Here is a 22,382-nt window from a genome sequence, read left to right as displayed (position 1 = left end):
GGTGAAACTCTCGCCAGACGCGTTTCGAGGACACTCTCCCCTTCCTCAGTGGCATCACCCCTATGAGTGAATGGTGGGTTTTTATATCCCTCACGGTCTTGTGTGGAAAAGGATCATGGGAAAATGGTATTCTGGAAAAGAAGGAGTATGGATTCTCCCAATATAGGTCTTCCCCTACCATATTTCTTTTTCAATCTTATTCATCCATGATCATTCAAGGATTGATAAATGATATAATTTTCTTAATTTTCAAAATATTTTTATGCATGCGTTTTTTGCATGCGTTTTTTTTATTTTTATATTTGTTTACATTCTTTACTCCTGAATCTGCTGTAAACCATATTTTCTCAGAATAACATTCATAGATAGTTCAAAGTTCATAAGTCATACGATATTGTTGCTTTTCATACATGCGGTTTTTGGTTGTGGTTATTGTGCGTTTTTTTAAGATTGCGTTTTTTCACCATTTGTTGCATTTTTTGAAAATTTGTTGTGTTTTTACTTCGAAATGTACTATACCCCATGTTGCATTAAAATAACATTGATATTTAAAATTGTAGGGCAATTTTAGCAGCTTAAAAATGACCTCAAATTGGGTCGGATGGCGATACATGAACGTGTCAGATGTATCGCCATCCGACCCAATTTGAGGTCATTTTTAAGCTGCTAAAATTGCCCTACAATTTTAAATATCAATGTTATTTTAATGCAACATGGGGTATAGTACATTTCGAAGTAAAAACACAACAAATTTTAAAAAAATGCAACAAATGGTGAAAAAACGCAATCTTCAAAAAACGCACAATAACCGCAACCAAAAACCGCATGTATGAAAAGCAACAATATCGTATGACTTATGAACTTTGAACTATCTATGAATGTTATTCTGAGAAAATATGGTTTACAGCAGATTCAGGAGTAAAGAATGTAAACAAATATAAAAAAAAAAACGCATGCAAAAAACGCATGCATAAAAATATTTTGAAAATTAAGAAAATTATATCATTTATCAATCCTTGAATGATCATGGATGAATAAGATTGAAAAAGAAATATGGTAGGGGAAGACCTATATTGGGAGAATCCATACTCCTTCTTTTCCAGAATACCATTTTCCCATGATCCTTTTCCACACAAGACCGTGAGGGATATAAAAACCCACCATTCACTCATAGGGGTGATGCCACTGAGGAAGGGGAGAGTGTCCTCGAAACGCGTCTGGCGAGAGTTTCACCCCTGAAGGATTTGAACCCCAAAATAACAGTGCACTGTTAAAAACCAGAGAATATCGAGGATTCAAACAAGACGCTCTATATTAACCTGCCTGCAACCAGCTGAAAGTCATCACTGGGGAATACTAAGCCGCTGACACAGCAAAGACCGGGACGCCGGCCTAAAGTCAGAAGCGACAATCACCCAGAAAAAAACAGCTGAATAAAAAGGCCAGGTAAGCCCACAAGTGTGGGTTATCGTTACAAACTTACATTTATAACGAAACAACAATATAGCGTTCATATGTGAATATTGCAATCGGGACTTTGTGTGGAATAACTTCTTTGAGGATCCTCTTGAATAGAATTCTTGAGAAAAATACAAATATAAATGCATGCAGAAAATTCTTATAAAACTCCTATAACAACCTTGGAATGCATGGATTGCAGAAACTGTAGATATACAGAGATAGGAATATAGTGCCTGCATAGGAAATCACTGTATGCGCCTTTCTGCATGTAGAGTCTCTCAGTGCGTTTTTCTTGCATATGAATATAACCAGAGTTTGATGCAACCTCCTGGAATTCAAACAGTCCTTCTGAATATTTTGTGACTTGTATACATATGGACTGTAGTGACCTAGAGTGCGTTTTATTTGCAAGACAACACCCTGTTGTTAGGATCTGCAGTTAAGCATCTATTGTGTGTCATTGCAGATCCATCCACTATTGAGAACATCCAGGATACTTTGTCTGCAATAAGTTGATTCGAACATTACAAAACTACTACCATTGTTTAATTTATTTTATGTATTTTATTGTATTTTATCAAACGTAGTTATAATAAATTGTTTCAACTCCGTGGGGCTCCGCATGTTTTGAGTGTGCCAATCCTACATTGACAGTTATATAATTCTAATATGTTCTTCAATTTCAATCAGTTTCTATGAGGAGGTAAATTCTAGACCTGACAGCGGCGAATCAATGGATGTCGTATATCTGGACTTCTCCAAAGCATTTGACACTGTACCACATAAAAGGTTAGTATAGAAAATGAGAATGCTCGGACTGGGAGAAAACGTCTGTATGTGGGTAAGTAACTGGCTCAGTGATAGAAAACAGAGGGTGGTTATTAATGGTACACACTCAGATTGGGTCACTGTCACTAGTGGGATACCACAGGGGTCAGTATTGGGCCCTATTCTCTTCAATATATTTATTAATCATCTTGTAGAAGGCTTGGACAGTAAAATAGCAATTTGTGCAGATGAAACTAAACTTTGTAAAGAAATGACCATGGAAGAAGACAGTATACTACAGAGGGATCTGGTTAAATTGGAGGCTTGGACAGATTAGTGGCAGATGAGGTTTAACACTGACAAATGTAAGGTTATGCACATGGGAAGGAATAATGCAAGTCACCAGTATAGGGAGGCGGAGCCTGACCGCCGAGCATGATGGAGGTCTGAGACGGAGCTCCCGCTTAACAGACCCGCACTTCTAGTTATTAAGATGCCCAAATCCGACTTATAATGGTCAAGATTGGAAAGGATAGATCCAGGGACTCTCCCATGTCCCCCAGGCACAGAAAGGGGCAAGCAGACATGGACCGCTTCGTGAAGAAGAGGTTCGCACGCTCACCAGCGCGCATGGACAAGAAGGTGCAAAGATCCACTATGCCTGACTCGGAGGAGGAAGAAGCTGGAGCATGTGTGGCATAGAGAATGAGAAACGACTCTCAGGTCGTTTCTGTCTTCTTAGTTTGTATATATAGAAGAGAATAATAGCCTAACAAGGGCTTTTCTTACAGAATCTCTCACCCAAGCACTAGCCCCTGTGCTACTGCTACAAGAACTGAGAGAAATGCGGGATGATATGCAATCTTTAGGTCTCCGAGTGGAATCCTTGGGGACTAACCAGGGCATGCTATCAGAACACAGCCTGGCCGTCTCTAAGGCTACTTTCACACTTGCGCCAGGACGGATCCGACATGCTGTTCACCATGTCGGATCCGGACCGCCGCTCCGTCCCCATTGACTATAATGGGGACGGGGGCAGTGCTCCGGCGCAGCGCGGCAGTGCACGGCGAAAGCCGCCGGACTAAAAAGTCCTGCTGCGCCGGAGCTCCGCCCCCATCCCCATTATAGTCAATGGGGACGGAGCGGCGGTCTGGCGGCACGGCGAAATAGCGGAAGGACGGATCCGACATGGTCAACAGCATGTCGGATCCTTCCTTCCACAAGTGTGAAAGTACCCTTAGGCCTCCTGCACACGAACGTATTTTTTTGCGGTCCGCAAAAACGGGTCCCGTTTTTCCGTGATCCGTGACCGTTTTTTAGTCCGTGGGTCTTCCTTGATTTTTGGAGGATCCACGGACATGAAAAAAAGGTCGTTTTGGTGTCCGCCTGGCCGTGCGGAGCCAAACGGATCCGTCCTGAGTTACAATGCAAGTCAATGGGGACGGATCCGTTTGACGTTGACACAATATGGTGCCATTTCAAACGGATCCGTCCCCATTGACTTTCAATGTAAAGTCTGGAGTCCCTTTTATACCATCGGATCGGAGTTTTCTCCAATCCGATGGTATATTTTAACTTGAAGCGTCCCCATCACCATGGGAACGCCTCTATGTTAGAATATACTGTCGGATATGAGTTAGATCGTGAAACCTCATTTCCGACAGTATATTCTAACACAGAGGCGTTCCCATGGTGATGGGGACGCTTCTAGTTAGAATATACTACAAACTGTGTACATGACTGCCCCCTGCTGCCTAGCAGCATCCGATCTCTTACAGGGGGCCGTGATCAGCACAATTAACCCCTCAGGTGCCGCACCTGAAGGGGTTAATTGTACTATCATATCCCCCTGTAAGAGATCAGGGCTGCCAGGCAGCAGGGGGCAGACCCCCCCCCCCCCTCCCCAGTTTGAATATCATTGGTGGCCAGTGCGGCCCCCCCCTTCCTCCCTCTATTGTAATAATTCGTTGGTGGCACAGTGTGCCCAAAGCCCCCACCCCCCCCCCCTTCCTCCCTCTATTGTAATAAATCGTTGGTGGCACAGTGTGCGCCCCCCCATTGCCCCCCCCCCTCTATAGCATTAACAACATTGGTGGCCAGTGTGCGGCCTCCCATCTCCCCCCCCCACCCCGATCATTGGTGGCAGCGGGTTACTAGCAATAGTACAATAGTAAAAGATTCATACTTACCTGCGAGCTGCGATGTTCGTGTCCGGCCGGGAGCTCCTCCTACTGGTAAGTGACAGTTCATTTAGCAATGACACTTACCAGTAGGTGGAGCTCCCGGCCGGACACGAACATCGCAGCAGCCGGTAAGTATGAATCTTCTACTATTGTACTATTGCTAAGTAACCATGGCAACCAGGACTGTAGTAGCGTCCTGGTTGCCATGGTTACCGATCGGAGCCCCAGCGATTAAACTGGGACTCCGATCGGAACTCCGCTGCCACCAATGATGTGGGGGGGGGGAGATGGGAGGCCGCCACCAATGTTGTTAATGCTATAGAGGGAGGGGGGGCCGATGGGGGGCGCACACTGTGCCACCAACAAATTATTACAATAGAGGGAGGGGGGGGGGGGGGCGCACACTGTGCCACCAACGAATTATTACAATAGAGGGAGGGGGGGGGGCGCACACTGTGCCACCAACGAATTAGTACAATAGAGGGAGGGAGGGGGGGGGGCGCACACTGTGCCACCAACGAATTAGTACAATAGAGGGAGGGGGGGCCGCACTGGCCACCAACCTATTTTTACAATAGAGGAAGGGGGGGCCCGCACTGGCCACCAATGATATTCAAACTGGGGAGGGGGGGGGGGGTCTGCCCCCTGCTGCCTGGCAGCCCTGATCTCTTACAGGGGGCCGTGATCAGCACAATTAACCCCTTCAGGTGCCGCACCTGAAGGGGTTAATTGTGCTGATCACGGCCCCCTGTAAGAGATCGGGTGCTGCCAGGCAGCAGGGGGCAGTCTTGTACACAGTTTGTAGTGTATTCTAACTAGAAGCGTCCCCATCACCATGGGAACGCTTCTTAGTTAGAATATACTGTCGGTTCTGAGTTTTCACGAAGTGAAAACTCAGCTTTGAAAAAGCTTTTATGCAGACGGATCTTCGGATCCGTCTGTATAAAAACTAACCTACGGCCACGGATCACGGACACGGATGCCAATCTTGTGTGCATCCGTGTTCTTTCACGGACCCATTGACTTGAATGGGTCCGTGAACCGTTGGCCGTGAAAAAAATAGGACAGGTCATATTTTTTTAACGGCCAGGAAACACGGATCACGGATGCGGCTGCAAAACGGTGCATTTTCCGATTTTTCCACGGACCCATTGAAAGTCAATGGGTCCGCGAAAAAAAACGGAAAACGGCACAACGGCCACGGGTGCACACAACGGTCGTGTGCAGGAGGCCTTAGTGTGTGTCTGCACACATGGATTCAATCAATAATGCATACCTCCTAATAGAGAACTAGGAGAACCGGAGCAGGAGGAAAAATATCCAGTTCAAGGGATTACCGGAATCCATAGAGCCAAACGCACTACGCTCTGCAGCTTTACAAATTTTCACTACTCTTCTAGGTGAAGAGAGGGCTCAATAATCATTGAACGGATCCACAGATCCCTGCTACCCCTTCCGGGGAAAGGAGATCCACCACACAATGTTGTCTACAGTTTTCTTAGCTTCTGCGATACCGCGAATCTGCTTCAAGCTGCAAGGGGCCACAAGGACCTGATGCACAAGGGAACGCATATACAGCTATACCAGGATATAGCCCCCTCAACGCTAAACAAACGCTGTACTTTCAAGCCACTCACAGATTATTTGCAGAGTCACAAGATACTTTATTGTTGGCTCTACCCCTTTGGCCTTACTTTTAGCATAGAGGGGGTACGCTGCACTATTCTAAAGCCTTCAGACCTGCCCACGGTGTGGTCACATCTGGGAATTGACCCCTTGCATATAGACTCATGGCTACCATTAGACAGCACCGCAAGAAAGCTGCCATCTCTGCCCAGGCTGGATCTGTGGACGAATGTCTCCAGATATAAGCCAGCAGCTGCCAAGAAGTCTAAGAATTGAACTTTCCCTCGCGGGCAGCAGTGATTAGCTGTTATCTTCCCTTGTTAGCTAATTCCTTAAAGGATAACTGTCACATTTAGACCCTAATTTCAATTTTCATATATGTAGTTACTAATAACATGATATTCCAGAATCAGTTACTATTAGACTGACTTACTCCATATTTAATAAGATTCAGCCCTTAGCAACCAGTCTGCATAAAACTGCAATTTCACTATTCAGTTAAGATGGCGGCCACTGCCCTCACCCTGAGGCTAATCCCGCCTGCCCTCACTAGCCAGTAACAATAGCCCCCCAAAAGTGTCAGTAACCAGAGCCCTCCCCCCTAAAGGGTTAATCTCCTGCAGCACAAAGGGGTCCTCTTACCACATGTTGCTTTCATTTATACACTGAGCAGATGGTCTGCTGAGGGAGGGAGCGTCTGCCAAGCGCAGGGACAGGGAGAAGTGCACACAGCCCAGGCACTGTTATCAGCTGCTGGGGAGGACCTGGCTTTAATCATTTACTTACAGTCCCTGGCTGTCAGTAATCTGACCTTGCAGGCTGCATTCTCCATCTATCTGTTTAGACAAACCATACCTAGCAACCCTATTTTAAAGGGGTTGGCCACCATACGCAAAAAAAAAAAAATGGCTCCAGATAATAACTAAAGCCAAGAGGTATTAGTATAATGAGAGATATACTGTGTATGTATAATTTTTCTAATGTGTTCAGCATAGTATGCTCCCATAGATGACAGGCTGTGTGGGTGGAGCAGCTGCAAAGTGAAAGTAAAAATCCCAGCATACATCACAGAAAGCATCTTCAGAGGAGTGGTCACATGACATCCCTGGCCAACTGTGATACCATAGTAACAACAGCACCTCAGGTGTCATTTCATCACAGACAAGTGAGCATAATGATGAGAATCTCCCATTACCAGCAATGAATAAAGATTATTACCGTTCACCAGTGGCGTACCGTCAATATAGGCAGACCACGCCGTTGCTATGGGGGGCGGAGCGCAGGAAAGGCCCCACCCAATCTGTTTGGCCCCGCCCACTCCGTTTAAATTTGGCCTCTTTTTCTCACGCTCCCTCTCCAGCCTGGAACCCTGATTCCCTGCCACCCGTGATCACCATGGTAGGCGCATAAAAGAACATCGAAAGTTGAGCAGATATCAAATCGGGTCCCGAACTCGAACTTTTTTCCGAAGTTCGGCCGAACCCGTACATCCAGGTGTCCGCTCAACTCTAGTTATCAATTGAAGCATTTTTATTCGATTTTCACTATAATAATAATAATTTTTTTTTACTTTTTTAATTTTTATATTTTATATACATATTCTTTTTTATACTCTTTTTTCATACCATTTTATATCGTGCATCTCTAATGTTCCATTTATACTATACTATATCTTAACTATACCATATATTCAGTGATGGCAATCACCAACAAAATCTGAATACTACTATTGGTCTCCATATGCCCAATAATAAAGTATCCAGTCCAGGATTTGGGAATGACCCAATTTAATCCAGGCAACACCCCCTTGAAGAAAACTATTTAAAAACCCTCACTTGTTTCCAGTATACAACTATTAACCACTGAGGAATTCGCAGGAATTCGCTCCAAAACATGTCTGGTATAAAGGAACTGTGAGGAATACAAAAGCCGGGATAACTACGAATCGCTGCGGTTTATCACTTAACCAACTGTATACTACGCGACATTAACAACCGCATTTCCCCCGAATCTAGAAGTTTCAAGAAGACCTATCAGGAATCCCGAAACAAGTGACGCATCCCCCGCCCAAGTCACGTGGGACGCCGCGTAGGTCCTTGCAGGACAAAGCAAAGAACAAAGTGGCGAGGGGCGGAAATGTACTCAATCTCTCCTTAATAACTTTAATGCAGGCTGCAATTGAACATAAGTTATCTTGAAATAGATACAGTCTTGCATATATATAACAAAATATTGAACTGTCTACCAGCAACCTTGGTACGAGAATTTTGAGTACAACATAACCAGTGAAATATGAGGAATTGATTTCTCCTTACAAAGTGAGGACTACAATCACTGAAATCCCCATCTTTTAACATACAGCAATCTTTTGGTGTCAATAATAGGCAGACATTCAACTTATGTGATAAGTGCTTATATCTTAATGCTATATACTATCCTATATTATCTTGTCAAGACCTGACATTCTGGATACTTGGCCCATGCCTGAACTAGCTACTTTGCCTCATCATATATAATATTTATATTAACAAATTCTATGCAATTAATCTACCTTTGGATCCTATTCTTGTGTATCTGCATCCAAAATTCTTGTGTATCGAAACCAACAATTCTCGTATACTTAGCTTGTAAATACAGCATATTTCTGTGTATTCAGCCAGCACGCAGCACGTATGTACCCAGCTAGCATTTAGCACCTTTATGTACAATCCCTGTGTACTCAGCCTATACAGAGTCTATTCTTGTGAACCTAGTTTGCACACAGCACTTTTATGTACCCAGCTTGCACATAGCACTTTACTCAGCCTATCTGAACCAAGCACATTCATATACCTAGCTTATACGTAGCACTTTGTATATTCAGCCCTACGCATCTACACATATATGTATTCAGCCCATGCATAGCACTTTATGTACTTAAGCACTTCAATTTATTTTCGATATTCATACCACATTCAGGTAAAAGATAAGCCACACTATCATTGAAACATATAGTATACCAATTCACAAGACCCCTAGAGATCCCCCATCAGTGACCATACATCACACCTTCCAAGGCTTTCTGAATATATTTTATTTCTACCAGCATACAAGATTTTTCCTGTTTTTTATGCCATTAATAAAATATATGTTTTTTTTATCTCAAAACAACTATTTTTTCATTCCATTCTATACCAGATGAGAGTGTGCCATCACATTTTTACATATTACATTTTTTTCTTACCAAATGGTTTCTGGGTGTACTGGTGATTGAGCACCTCTATCCATAATACATAATTGGTGAGCCACTGAACAACTACTTTGCAATATAAATGTTCTGCCCATTTTGTGCATAATAAATGTATGTAATGTGCTGTAAAGATTATACTGAAATGTTATGTTTGACGTTGCTGCCATCTAGTGGTCAAAGTTAGTTTCTACTTTGCCAGAACTTTACATGAAGTGTATTTTTCTCGGAGTCAGAGGCAGTAACCTTTAACCTGGAACTGTATTTCCTCCATTTCATGACTGCTCTTGGATATAGCAGGCTGCATGCAGAGGAGCTCTTGATCTATTCCTGGACTTATGATGGAATTGTCTGTGAGTACTCTCACTGATGGAGTGAGGCTGCTGTATTATGTTTAATGTATTTACACATATGTTTATGTTTATATTGTAGTTTTACAAAGTTATTCAGAAAAAAGAATACATACAGATCTGATGTCTCACGTTTCTTGACTTCTGAATTATTGTTAAGCTGTCTGACTAGTGTTATACAACAGTCAATAACGCGAAGCAGAACAGTAAAAAGACAACCCACGTGGCGGTCTGGAATAAACTGAGACGCCATTACTGCAGCATGAGTCTAAGATCAGGAACAAAGTACCAGGCTGATGTCACGCTACCGCCGACGTAGCAAGGCAGGGAGAACATTCCTAGTGTCCAGCAAGACGATGCAAAGTCGCATGTGTCCAGAACTTCACAGGCTAGCAAGATGTCCTCAGCAAGTTCCTCAGCAGTTAGAGCTCGTGCCAAGGCAGAAGCTGCCCGCGTCCAGCTACAGTACGCAGAAAAAGAAGCCATGATGATGCAGGAGTTAGCAGCAAAGAAAGCTGCCATAGCACAAGAGAAAGCAGCGAGGGAAGCTGCCATAGCACAAGAAGAAGCGGTTTTAGAATCAAAATTGCTCATCCTGCAGCGACAGACTGCAGTTGCTGAAGCAGAGGCTGCTGCCTACATGGGAACAAGTCGGTCAGGAAGTGAAAAATCATATAAAGACTCAGAGGTTCCAGAAAAACTCTGCAGATCGTACAAGTGAGTACGTCCAGAACCTTTCTGATGCGCATACAAAGGAACAGTCTCTTAAACCTGAAGCAAAGGAATTCAGGCCGAGATCAACATACCCCTGAGCAGGCCCAATTACCACACAAGGTCAGCGGCTGCCAGCAAACCAAGAATGAAGCACCAGAAACCTTTAAGAACAAAAAACAAGTGTTCCCATAACCTCAACCTATAGATTACATGCGCGAACAACAATGTGCAGTGGATGTCACCAAATATCTCATCCGCAAAGAAATGGTTAGCTCGGGCTTTCTCCAATTTGATGACTGTCTATTGGGCATGGAAATCTTCCTTTCTGAATGCCACTGAAGGTCTGAACTTATCACCAGCAGAATGATGAAATGGCTTGGTACTGAGTCAGCAGAGCATGCTAAGAGGATGAGAAGAGCAAACCTGTTCAACCCTGCAGTAGGACTCAACATGACCTGGAGAAGACTAGAAGAAAAGTATGGATCCCCAGAGGTAATAGAAGGAGCACTGTTGAAAAAACTTGAAGTCTTTCCCAAGGTGGGCTACAGAGACAACGTGTGGCTACAAGAACTAAGTGAACTTCTACTAGAGATAGAATATGCCAAAGAGGAGGGCTACTTGCAAGGACTTTCGTATCTAGATACAGCTAGAGGCACTCAATCCCATAGTAGAGAAACTACCCTCAAATCTGCAAGACAAGTGGATGTCTGTAGGAGGTAAATTCAAAGAAGATTATGGAGTCGCTTTTCCCCCTTTCTCTGTGTTTTCTAGGTTTGTCCGACAGCAAGCGAAAATCCGAAGTGATCCCAGTTTCGCCTTCACCACCAGCGGCAATCAATCACACAGACCTGAGAGACCTCACAGACCTCACGGTAGGACCTATGTATCCACACACAAAACAGCTGTACCTTCAGAAGTCACAGACTACCAAAGCACCCACAAGGTACACACCATAGAAAACCCTGATAGACATTGCCCAATACACAAAAAAACACATCCACTAAAGAATGCAAAGGCTTTAGAAGCAAACCCATTGCAGAGCGGATTTCCTTCCTTAAACAAAACGGCATCTGTTTCAAGTGCTGCGGATCTACTTATCACATTGCCAAAGACTGCAAAATACTAGTAGAATGTACAGAATGTGGCAGTGAGAGACATATTGCAGCTTTGCACCCTGGCCCTGCTCCTGCCCCACTAGAGACTGTAGAACCCAGGAAAGATCAGGGCAGGGAGCAACAAGAGACCCCACTCTCCTCTGTAATGTCTAATTGCACCGAAGTATGTGGACAAGGCAAGAGTGCACAATCATGTTCTAAAATCTGTCTAGTGACTGTGTATCCCACTGGCAAGAGAGAAAGGGAAGTGAAAATGTATGCAGTGCTAGATGAACAGAGAAACAGATCCCTTGCAAAGTCAGATTTCTTTGATATCTTTAACCTTAAGGCAAGTGCAGTTCCATACACTCTAAGGACATGTGCGGGGACAATTGAAACCACAGGAAGAAGAGCTACTGACTTTACCATTGAATCCTTCAATAAGAAAGTGCAGTTCCCACTTCCTACCCTAATAGAGTGTGGCATGATACCTGACGACAAAACTGAGATTCCATCTCCAGAAGTAGCTTATCACCATCCTCAACCTCCGCTCAATTGCTCACCTTATCCCAGCTGTTGAGCCAGATGTTTCTATCCTTCTACTTCTTGGAAGAGATATCCTTCAGGTACACAAGGTATGCCAGCAAATCAATGGACCTTATAATGCCCCATATGCACAGAGACTGGATCTGGGGTGGGTCATTGTAGGAGAAGTTTGCCTGGGGACAGTGCACCAGCCTGACAACATTAGCACTTTGAAGACGTCTGTGTTAACAAATGGACGCACATCTCTTCTCAGTCCCTGTCACAACAACTTCATTGTCGAGGAAAGCTTTGGCAGGTCAACACAACACTGTGACTCTTCTACACTATATGGTAAAGAAGAAGTCAATTCCAACATCGAGACAGACAATCTAGGGATAACAGTATTTCAGAAAACTAAAGATGATGATAAACAGGCCCTCTTTATAGAGGATCAGATCTTCTTGCAGATAATGGATAAAGAGGCTTACCAAGATGACAATCACAGTTGGGTGGCTCCTCTCCCCTTTCGCACACACAGATGTGTTTTGCCTAGTAACAGGGAGCAAGCCATGAAGCGTTTGCATTCACTCAGCAAAACACTGCAGAGAAAGCCAGAAGTGAAAAGAGATTTCACTGAATTCATTAAGGGGATGCTAGACAATGATCACTCTGAAGTTGCAGGACCACTTGAGACAGACAGGGAACACTGGTATCTACCAATGTTTGGTGTTTACCATCCACACAAACCTAACCAAATCAGAATAGTTTTTGATTCCAGCGCAAAGTATAAAGGAGTCTCTTTAAATGACGTACTGTTGAGTGGCCCTGACCTAAACAATACTTTGCTAGGTGTCCTCATGCGCTTCAGAAAAGAGCCCGTTGCTTTCACAGCAGATGTGCAACAAATGTTTTATTGCTTTCTTGTCAGAGAAGACCACAGAGACTTTCTACGTTTTCTCTGGTACAAAGACAATGACATAGACAAAGAAATTGTCGAGTACAGAATGAAAGTGCACGTATTTGGCAATAGCCCCTCTCCTGCCGTCGCTATATACTGCATGCAAAAGGCGGCCCAGAAAAATGCAGAGTGCTATGGACAAGAAGCCAAACACTTTGTATTGAGACATTTCTATGTAGATGATGGACTCGCTTCTGCTAGCACACCTGAAGATGCAATATCCATCCTTAGTAAAGCAAAACAAATGCTGGCAGAATCCAATCTGCGTCTTCATAAAATCGCTTCCAACAGCCAAAAAGTAATGGAAACCTTCCCTGTAGCAGACAGAGCTAAGGACCTTAAAGATCTTTGCCTAGGTACAGACACCCTTCCCTTGCAGAAAAGCCTAGGCCTAAGTTGGGATCTAGAAAATGATAGTTATGATTTCAGAGTTTCCTCAGAGGAAAAGCCTTTTACACGTAGGGGTATTCTATCCACCGTAAATAGCCTCTATGATCCCCTAGGGCAGTGATGGTAAACCTTTTACAGACCGAGTGCCCAAACTGCAACATAAACCCACTTATTTATCGCAAAGTGCCAACACAGCAATTTACCTTGAATACTACAGTCTAATATAGAATATCTTCCATGTACTTTATCATTTAGCTATAATAGCCTGCCTACATTCAGTGCCCTGCCTGTGCTGTTCATAGTGCGCCCTGCGCTGCTGAATGGCAGGAAAAGTCTAAGGCATATTGGTACACCATAGACTTTTTCCAGGGTGTGGGTGCCCACAGAGAGGGCTCTGAGTGCCGCCTCTGGCACCCGTGCCATAGGTTCGCCATCACTGCCCTAGGGTTTGCATCACCTGTGACAATAAGAGGTAAGGCCTTAGTTCGTGAACTGTCATCTGGGAAAAGTGAATGGGATGCATTGCTTCCACAAGAGAGACTAAGTGAGTGGGTTCAATGGACAGAATCCTTGCAAGCGTTAGAGCACCTAAAGATAGACAGATGCTATGTGCCTATATCTCTATCATCAGCTTGCAGGAAAGAACTATGCATCTTCTCAGACGCATCCACCACAGCTATAGGTGCAGTAGCTTACTTGAAAGTAATTGATGCAGAAAACATGTGTCATGTTGGATTTGTCATGGGAAAGTCCAAATTAAGCCCTAAACCAGCCCACACTATTCCTCGTTTAGAGTTGTGTGCTGCCGTACTTGCAGTCGAAATGTCTGAGCTAATCACAGATCAACTAGACACTGATTTTGATTCTGTGAAATTCTTCACTGATAGCAAGACTGAATTAACCTCACCAGAGCGTTTAGCTTGGGGGGAAGCATGGGGGCAATGACACCTTAGGTAGATTTAAAGTTAGGGGTAGCTTAGGTTGTTCTTTTTTCCCTTCCCTGTCTCTCTTTTCCCGCCTTTTTTCTATTTTAGGTAAAATCACCTCAGAAAGCTGTTTACCTGCATTCTAGATGATTCCGGCTTCTGTGAGTCAAGAGTGCAGCTGATTGGTCGCTGCCTATTGCTGGGGTAGATTTCCAGCTCCCTGATTTGTTGCTGGTCTGGCGGCGGGAATCTGTTCCCCTTTATATTTGCAGGTTTGGCGGAGCTTGCTCAGATGTGCCTGAAGAATTGAACAGCGTCCCACCCCCCCTTCCGCCCACTTTTTTCACTAAGTCACCTGTCGCTGGGCTTTAGAAGGGAAGTGTCGCTCAGCTCATGCTGAGTGGATCTTGATCTTTATATGGTTAATTTATTATTGGTCTTTTGGTAACTGTTATGGTGGCATTTTTAAATTAATTAATTTAATTTATTGTTGTAAAATATTTTTAAGTGACCCTTAATAAAGCACAGCGGCTATTTCCTCCACTATGTTGTTGGTGTCAATTATTTATTTAGTGGCTAAGTTAGTATTAGAGTGTGTCATTTGCCCCCATGTCCTAGGGTACATTTGCAACACCACTAGGAGGTTCTATCTGTATGTCTCCAACAGAGTGAATAGAATCAGGCAATCTACACACCCAGATCAGTGGTTCTATGTATCTACAGAGCAAAACTCTGCAGATTATGCCACTAGGCCTACTCAAGCAGCAATCCTGCAGAACTCTATTTGGTTCTCAGACCTATCCTTTCTATACCAACCACACTGTGAGCAGATAGACACTGCTAATGTTTATCCACTCATAGAGCCTGAAGCTGACCATGAAATCAGATCTGAAATTGCAAGCTTCAGCACCAGAGCTTCTGAAGCCACACTTCACTCACATTGCTTTGATAGATTTTCTTGCGGGAAGATATTAGTTAAGACCCTAGCCAGACTCATCCATGTCGCTAAAACCTTCCAGAGGGAAAACAGCAGCAATCAGGTCAGAAGGTGGGAAAGTTTCCATGAACAAGTTCATGCTAAACAATGGAAGCAAGTACAATGCTTGGCAGACACATTTGGGAAAAGATGGAAGAGGGAGTATATGTCAAATCTGCAACGCCGTAGGAAATGGACTGAGGATCGCCCAAATGTAAAAGTGGGTGATGTTGTTCTGTTGAAGGACAATCAAGAGAGCAGGAACGAGTGGCCTGTAGGACTTATTGTTAATGCTCTACCAAGCAGGGATGGCAATGTTAGGAGGGTGGAGGTCAAGATTGCAAAGAATGGGACTTCCAAAATTTATCTTAGACCTATAACTGACATTATAGTTTTAGTTTCAGATTAGCTAGGATTCCATTTCCTGTTTATATGTTTTTTCTGCATAGCAGTAGCTATTTAGGTAGTGACATAATAAATTATGCCAGGCAGGGAGTGTTCTGCCCATTTTTTGCATAATAAATGTATGTAATGTGCTGTAAAGATTATACTGAAATGTTATGTTTGACGTTGCTGCCATCTAGTGGTCAAAGTTAGTTTCTACTTTGCCAGAACTTTACAGGAAGTGTATTTTTCTCAGAGTCAGAGGCAGTAACCTTTAACCTGGAACTGTATTTCCTCCATTTCATGACTGCTCCTGGATCTAGCAGGCTGCATGCAGAGGAGCTCTTGATCTATTCCTGGACTTATGATGGAATTGTCTGTGAGTACTCTCACTGATGGACTTAGGCTGCTGTATTATGTTTAATGTATTGACACATATGTTTTGTTTATGTTTATATTGTAGTTTTACAAAGTTATTCAGAAAAAATAATACATACAGATCTGATGTCTCACGTTTCTTGACTTCTGAATTATTGTTAAGCTGTCTGACTAGTGTTATACAACAGTCAATAACGCGAAGCAAAACAATAAACATTTTAGACAACAACCTTGATCATGCTATCCTTTTTGTTTTAGAACTGACAAAAAATGGCAAGAAAGCGGATTACAGTCAAAAAAATTTAGCTGGAATTTAATTTTTCCAAAGAATCTACAATTTAATCTCTTTTTCATCTAATTTCTTATTAAAACAAATATTAAAAGGTCTAAAAAGAGGCAATTCAGTCAAATTCAGAACTAGGCCTTTATCGCTAAAAAACTTAAAAAATTTCCTTGACTACTTACCTTATATCTGTATGTCTTCTTACAAAGTTTCCTTATTCAAAGCTACATATTTAACTGCCTTTTTCAGAGCTTTCTGAATCAGCGAAATCGTAGCTGCGAATAAATTAAAAGAAGCACATTACAAGTTAGTGATTTACTCTTACATCCGGACTACATCAAATTGTACTTAAAAAGATCAAAAACTGACCAATCAGCAAAAGGAAAAATGGTAAAATAAAATAAATTCCAATAGTCAGCACTGTACCCAGTTCAGGCCTTGAAAGAATAGGTAACCAATAGGTCATGTAAACCAGGCCAACTATTTATGCACAAAGACAGATCCCGAGGGCGTGGCTTGGCTGCCGAAGGCAATGGCCGCATGAGTGATCAGCTCCCACAGCAGAGCGACTTATCTACAGCTATACCTCCGCTAAAAGGCCTTTAATAAGCAGCCCCACTGTTTAAATATCTCCCTAGCATCATGGGGAAGACTAAAAGGACCCTGCCAAGGATAAACAGTGCAAACCTGGAGTCCTTCTTCGAGAAGGGGAAAAGCAAAGATGGCGCCGACTCCCAGAGCAAAAAGGCATCCCCCGCCTCCATCCGCAGCATGTCTCCCGCGCTATCCCCGCAGATGAGACCGGAATCCCCATCCTCCCTAGAGCCCTCCATACCTTCACTACCTCCCACGCCTGAAGGAGAAAGGCCTCCACCATTGCCAGGGAGGGTTTCTCAGCATGGCGCCCAGCATGAGCGGACCGCATCGTCTCCGTCTAGCAGCCCTTAGAAGCAGAAGCCAAAGTTGGACAAACCAGACATCTCACAGGTCATTGCCTCCTCAGGGAGTTGTACACAACAAGATGCCCAAGCTGACTCGCTCCTTAGCCTACCTACCTCAGATAAACCACCAACAGAGGCGACTCTAAAACACATGTTAATGGTGCTAAAAGCCTCCATACAGCAAGATATTGTCGCAGTGATCCACCCTGTATCTGCTAGATTACAGGAGATGGAAACAAAAATGGGCGAATTTGCCGCATCTCAGAACACTGTGATAGATGCCCACAATGATATTACAGAGGAGGTTGAAGCTATTAAAAGGAAAATGGCGATCACGTAGGAACAACATCAAGCTTAGGGGCATTTCTGAAGATGTACCCCCCCAGGACCTGTCTGCCTACCTTAAAAGGCTCTTTTGCAAGCTCTTGCCGGAGCTGACACGACAAGATCTCATTATAGATAGGGCTCACAGAGTCCCAAGGCCGAAACACCTAGGCCCTGACATTCCCAGAGATACCTTGGCGAGGGTTCACTTTTTTCATGTAAAAGAGGCTATAATGTCGGCTGCCAGGAAAGCTGGCACCTTTCCTTCTCCTTTTCAGTCAGTAAAATTATTCACCGATTTGTCCGCAATGACCCTGAAACAACGGCGTACCAACCTACCTATTACAATGTCTTTACGCAACTTCAACATCCCTTATCGCTGAGGCTTTCCCTTAAAGCTATTAATATCTAAAGATGGACACATCCATGTAATCCACACCTTTGAGGAAGGCAAAAGCCTGCTCCAGGACTGGAAAATCCCATTGTCTCACCCGGAATCCAGGAACCCCCCTACTGTCTCCTCAATCCCACAAGAATGGAAGCAAGTGTCCCACAGGAAAAACCGAAAAACCTGAGGAGACTTATAGAGGCTTTATAATAGCCTTTTACCTGACCCTCATGACCCTTTATTGCAGGCCTTACTGCCTGCAAAGACCCACTTGTGGTGGAATGTAGTTTCTGATGGGGCTTATAAGTCGATGTTATGGAGGTTTTCTTTCCTTTTGTTGTGCTTTTTTCATAGGTGCAGTCTTTTCAATTGCCTTGAAGGGAGCTGAACCATCCTCAAGTTCCTACACTCTCAGCTTCCTTGCAAGGACTTTTGCCCCAATTAACCTCATACTGTTAACATCGATCTGGTTATTATATTCTTCTTTCTGTCATTCCATTGGTTATGTTTCTTTTTGCTGTTGACCTCTTTAAATTGTTTACAGGCACATTATGTTGATTCTCTCAGGCAGCGCGCCATTTACACCAAGTGGTGCCACTCTACAACATGGGAATCAAAATAATGTCATTGAATGTCAAGGGGTTGAACTGCCCTAAAAAAAAACATTCATGTGGAGGGAAGCATTGTCTTTGAAAGCTGATGTTTTATGCATACAGGAGTCTCATCTTTTGAGTAATGATGCCCATCAAATCAAACACCGTCTGTTCCCCAAACTACTCCATTCACACCACTCCAAAAAAGCTAGAGGAGTCTTCATAGCCGTTAAGAAGTCAGTATCCTTTACACTTATTTCCCAAAAGGTGGACCAGGGTGGGAGATATATCATTATGGTTTGCTCTATCAATAATATTGTTTACACTTTGGTCAACATTTACACCCCTAATGAACGCCAGCTATCCTTTCTCCACAAAGTAATGAGGCATGTACACAAACTCAAACAAGGTAAACGAATTAACTCATTTTATGCGGGAACTTTAACTCCATATTAGACCTCTCCCTAGACTCCACCAACCCCACTAGACGCTCCACGAGCAGTTTGTCCTCCTTTATCCACTCTGAAGGCCTCATTGATCTTTGGCGCAGACAGCATAGTCTTGAGAGAGACTACCACCTTTTTCTCCCCTTTCCATAGATCATATTCCCGTATAGACATTTTCCTGGTGGATCAAACCACTCTCCTTCACGCCACATCATTTGAAATTGGTCTTATTAGTAGCTCAAATCATGACCTCATCATAATTACTTTAAACGATCAGTACCAGCTTCACACAGCCCCTGTGTGGAGGAAAAACTCCTTATTTAACATCCCCTCCTATCACACGGAGATTGTACAATCATTGCAAGAGTACTTCCTCTTTAATGAGGGGTCAGTTTCGGACCCTTTTAAAATTTGGCAAGCTCACAAGGCCTTTATTCGTGGCCTTCTTATTAAGATAAATCACAAAGAAAAGAAAAGAAAAGAGCAGACAGTTAAGACGCTATTAGAAAAAATCTTCAAACTAGAAAAAATAAACAAGCAAAAACCGTCAGCCCCAATCTCAGAAGAGTTAAGAACAGAGAGGGATAAACTGAGATCAGCGTTGTTACAGGACAATGAAAAGGGATTACTTAGACTAAAATCTAAATATTATGCACAAGGCAATAAAGCCGGACGATTGTTAGCTAAACAACTCAAATCCCAACAAATCAAATCTAGGATCCCCTATATAATCCATCCCCAATTGATAGATGCCAGAGATATTGCTGAACAATTTAGACTTTTCTATATACCTCTAGGATCTTAAAAATACTATCACATTGCCAAAAAATTACACCACTCTAGTTTCAGACTTCCTAGTCTGAGGCTGCACTACCCTCACTTACTCCAGCCCAGCTGGAAGCTCTGAACTCCCCTCTTACCAAACTGGAGATTCAAAAAAAAAATTCAGCTCTGCCACAGGGAAAATCCCCAGGACTGGATGGCCTATCAAATGAATATTACAAGCAGTTCCACTCCATACTTATCCCCCACCTATTACCTATTTTTAGACAGTGTACGCTGGGTACCCCTTTCCCAAAGAACATGTTACATGTTTATTATAACGCTCCCTAAACCAGGCAAGCTCAACTACATTCCACAAAACTTTAGACCTATCTCCCTGCTAAATTCGGATATCAAGATATTCGCGAAACTGTTGGCCTCTAGGCTTTCTCCTATCCTCCCTTCATTAATAAAAGCGGACCGAACTGGCTTTATTAAGGGACATTTAGCTTCAGAAAACATCCGCGGAGTAATAGATCTCTTTAATTATGCTGAAGCACATAAGTCCCCACTACTGGCGGTGGCTCTGGATGCCGAGAAGGCATTCAACCGTCTTCACTGGCCATTTGCCTTCTCTGTTCTGGATGGGATGGGTTTCCAAGGCCCTAATTTAAATGCCATATCTAGTCTATACTCTAACCCGACTGCGAAGGTTTTTGTGAATGGTGTGATATCTACTAGTTTTCCAATTACTAATGGTTCCCGTCAGGGATGTCCACTCTGTCCCCTCCTTTTTATTTTAGCCTTGGAGCCCCTGGCACAATACACACGGAGCACAGATGGGATAGACGGTTTTGTAGTGGGTTCATCCGTCCACACCATTTCGCTATACGCGGATGACATTATACTTACCCTGTCAAATCCATCCAAATCCCTTGGGGTCGCACTAAAAAGTTATCTCCCACTTTGGTTCACTGTCTTATTATGAGGTTACTGAGTCAAAATCACAGGCAAGCTCCCTAAACCAGGCAAGCTCAACTACATTCCACAAAACTTTGGACCTATCTCCCTGCTAAATTTGGATATCAAGATATTTGTGAAACTGTTTGCCTCTAGGCTTTCTCCTATCCTCCCTTTGTTAATAAAAGCGGACCGAACTGGCTTTATTAAGGGACATTTAGCTTCAGATAACATCTGCAGAGTAATGGACCTCTTTAATTATGCTGAAGCACATAAGTCCCCACTACAGGCGGTGGCTCTGGATGCTGAGAAGGCATTCAACCATCTTCACTGGCCATTTGCCTTCTCTGTTTTGGATGGGATGGGTTTCCAATGCCCTAATTTAAATGCCATATCTAGTCTATACTCAAACCCGACTGCGAAGGTTTTTGTGAATGGTGTGATATCTACTAGTTTTCCAATTACTAATGGTTCCCGTCAGGGATGTCCACTCTGTCCCCTCCTTTTTATTTTAGCCTTGGAGCATAGACGGTTTTGTAGTGGGTTCATCCGTCCACACCATTTCGCTATACGCGGATGACATTATACTTACCCTGTCAAATCCATCCAAATCCCTTGGGGTCGAACTGAAAGTTATCTCCCACTTTGGTTCACTGTCTTATTATGAGGTTAATGAGTCAAAATCACAAGCACTTCCGTTCAACATCCCCCTCACTGAGACTAGACGACTAAGGGCTCTTTATCCCCTAGATTGGCAAACATCAGAGTTAACATATTTGGGAATCAGACTTACTAACCCCAACTCTCTTTTATACAAACAGAACTACGAACCCCTCCTGACCACCTTAACACAAGATCTTAATAGCTTTGCTATGAAGGAAAAATCCTGGGTGGGTAGAATAGTCTCTTTTCAGATGATGACTCTACCTAAAGTTATCTATGTATTCTGGGCCCTCCCCATTCCTGTACCTGAATCTTTCTTTACGAAAGCACAGATGCTCCTGAGTAGGTATCTTTGGAAATTGGGTCATCCCCGGATAGCCCATAATTTGATGACGCAGAGAAGGGGAGCGGGAGGATTGGGCCTTCCATCTATAAAATACTATTACTGTGCAATAGGCCTATCGTTCCTGAGAGAATGGTGGAGTGAATCATCTGGTAAACATTGGATTCAAATTGAATCAGAGTCCATAAAGAATTGTTCTTTGAAAAACTACTTAGTTAAATTATTATGGAACCCCAGACCTCCTAAAACTACATTAATCACAGTAGCTTACGCGGGGACTATATGGCAACGATTTCACCACTCTCATAGAGAGTTGGGTAAAATCCCGGATAGATGGGTCTCTACCCACACCCTAGAAAGAGGCTCTGAGGTTCTTAACCTCTCCATTTGGCGTACAGCGGTAATACACACCTTGGATTAGATTGTCCAAGGGAATTCACTGCTTTCTTTTGAGTCTATAGAAGAGTCTTCCATATCCCTCACAGGGAATTTTATAATTACTTAAGAGTGAGACATTATTACGATACATGCTTAAAAACATCTCCAAAAGTTAACCCTGATATTATTAGACTCTTCCAAAATCCAATGCTACACAAAAAAAAATCATCAAGGTACATATATGACCTGATTAGCGCCAACGCAAAGTTTGTCAAATCCAAGCCCTTATTAACGTGGGAATCAGATCTGGGACAAATATACCCAGAGGTGTCTCAGGCCATT

The sequence above is a fragment of the Bufo bufo genome, chromosome 1, assembly GCF_905171765.1.
Source record: "Bufo bufo chromosome 1, aBufBuf1.1, whole genome shotgun sequence".
NCBI lineage: Eukaryota > Metazoa > Chordata > Amphibia > Anura > Bufonidae > Bufo > Bufo bufo.
This window is presented reverse-complemented; position numbering follows the sequence as displayed.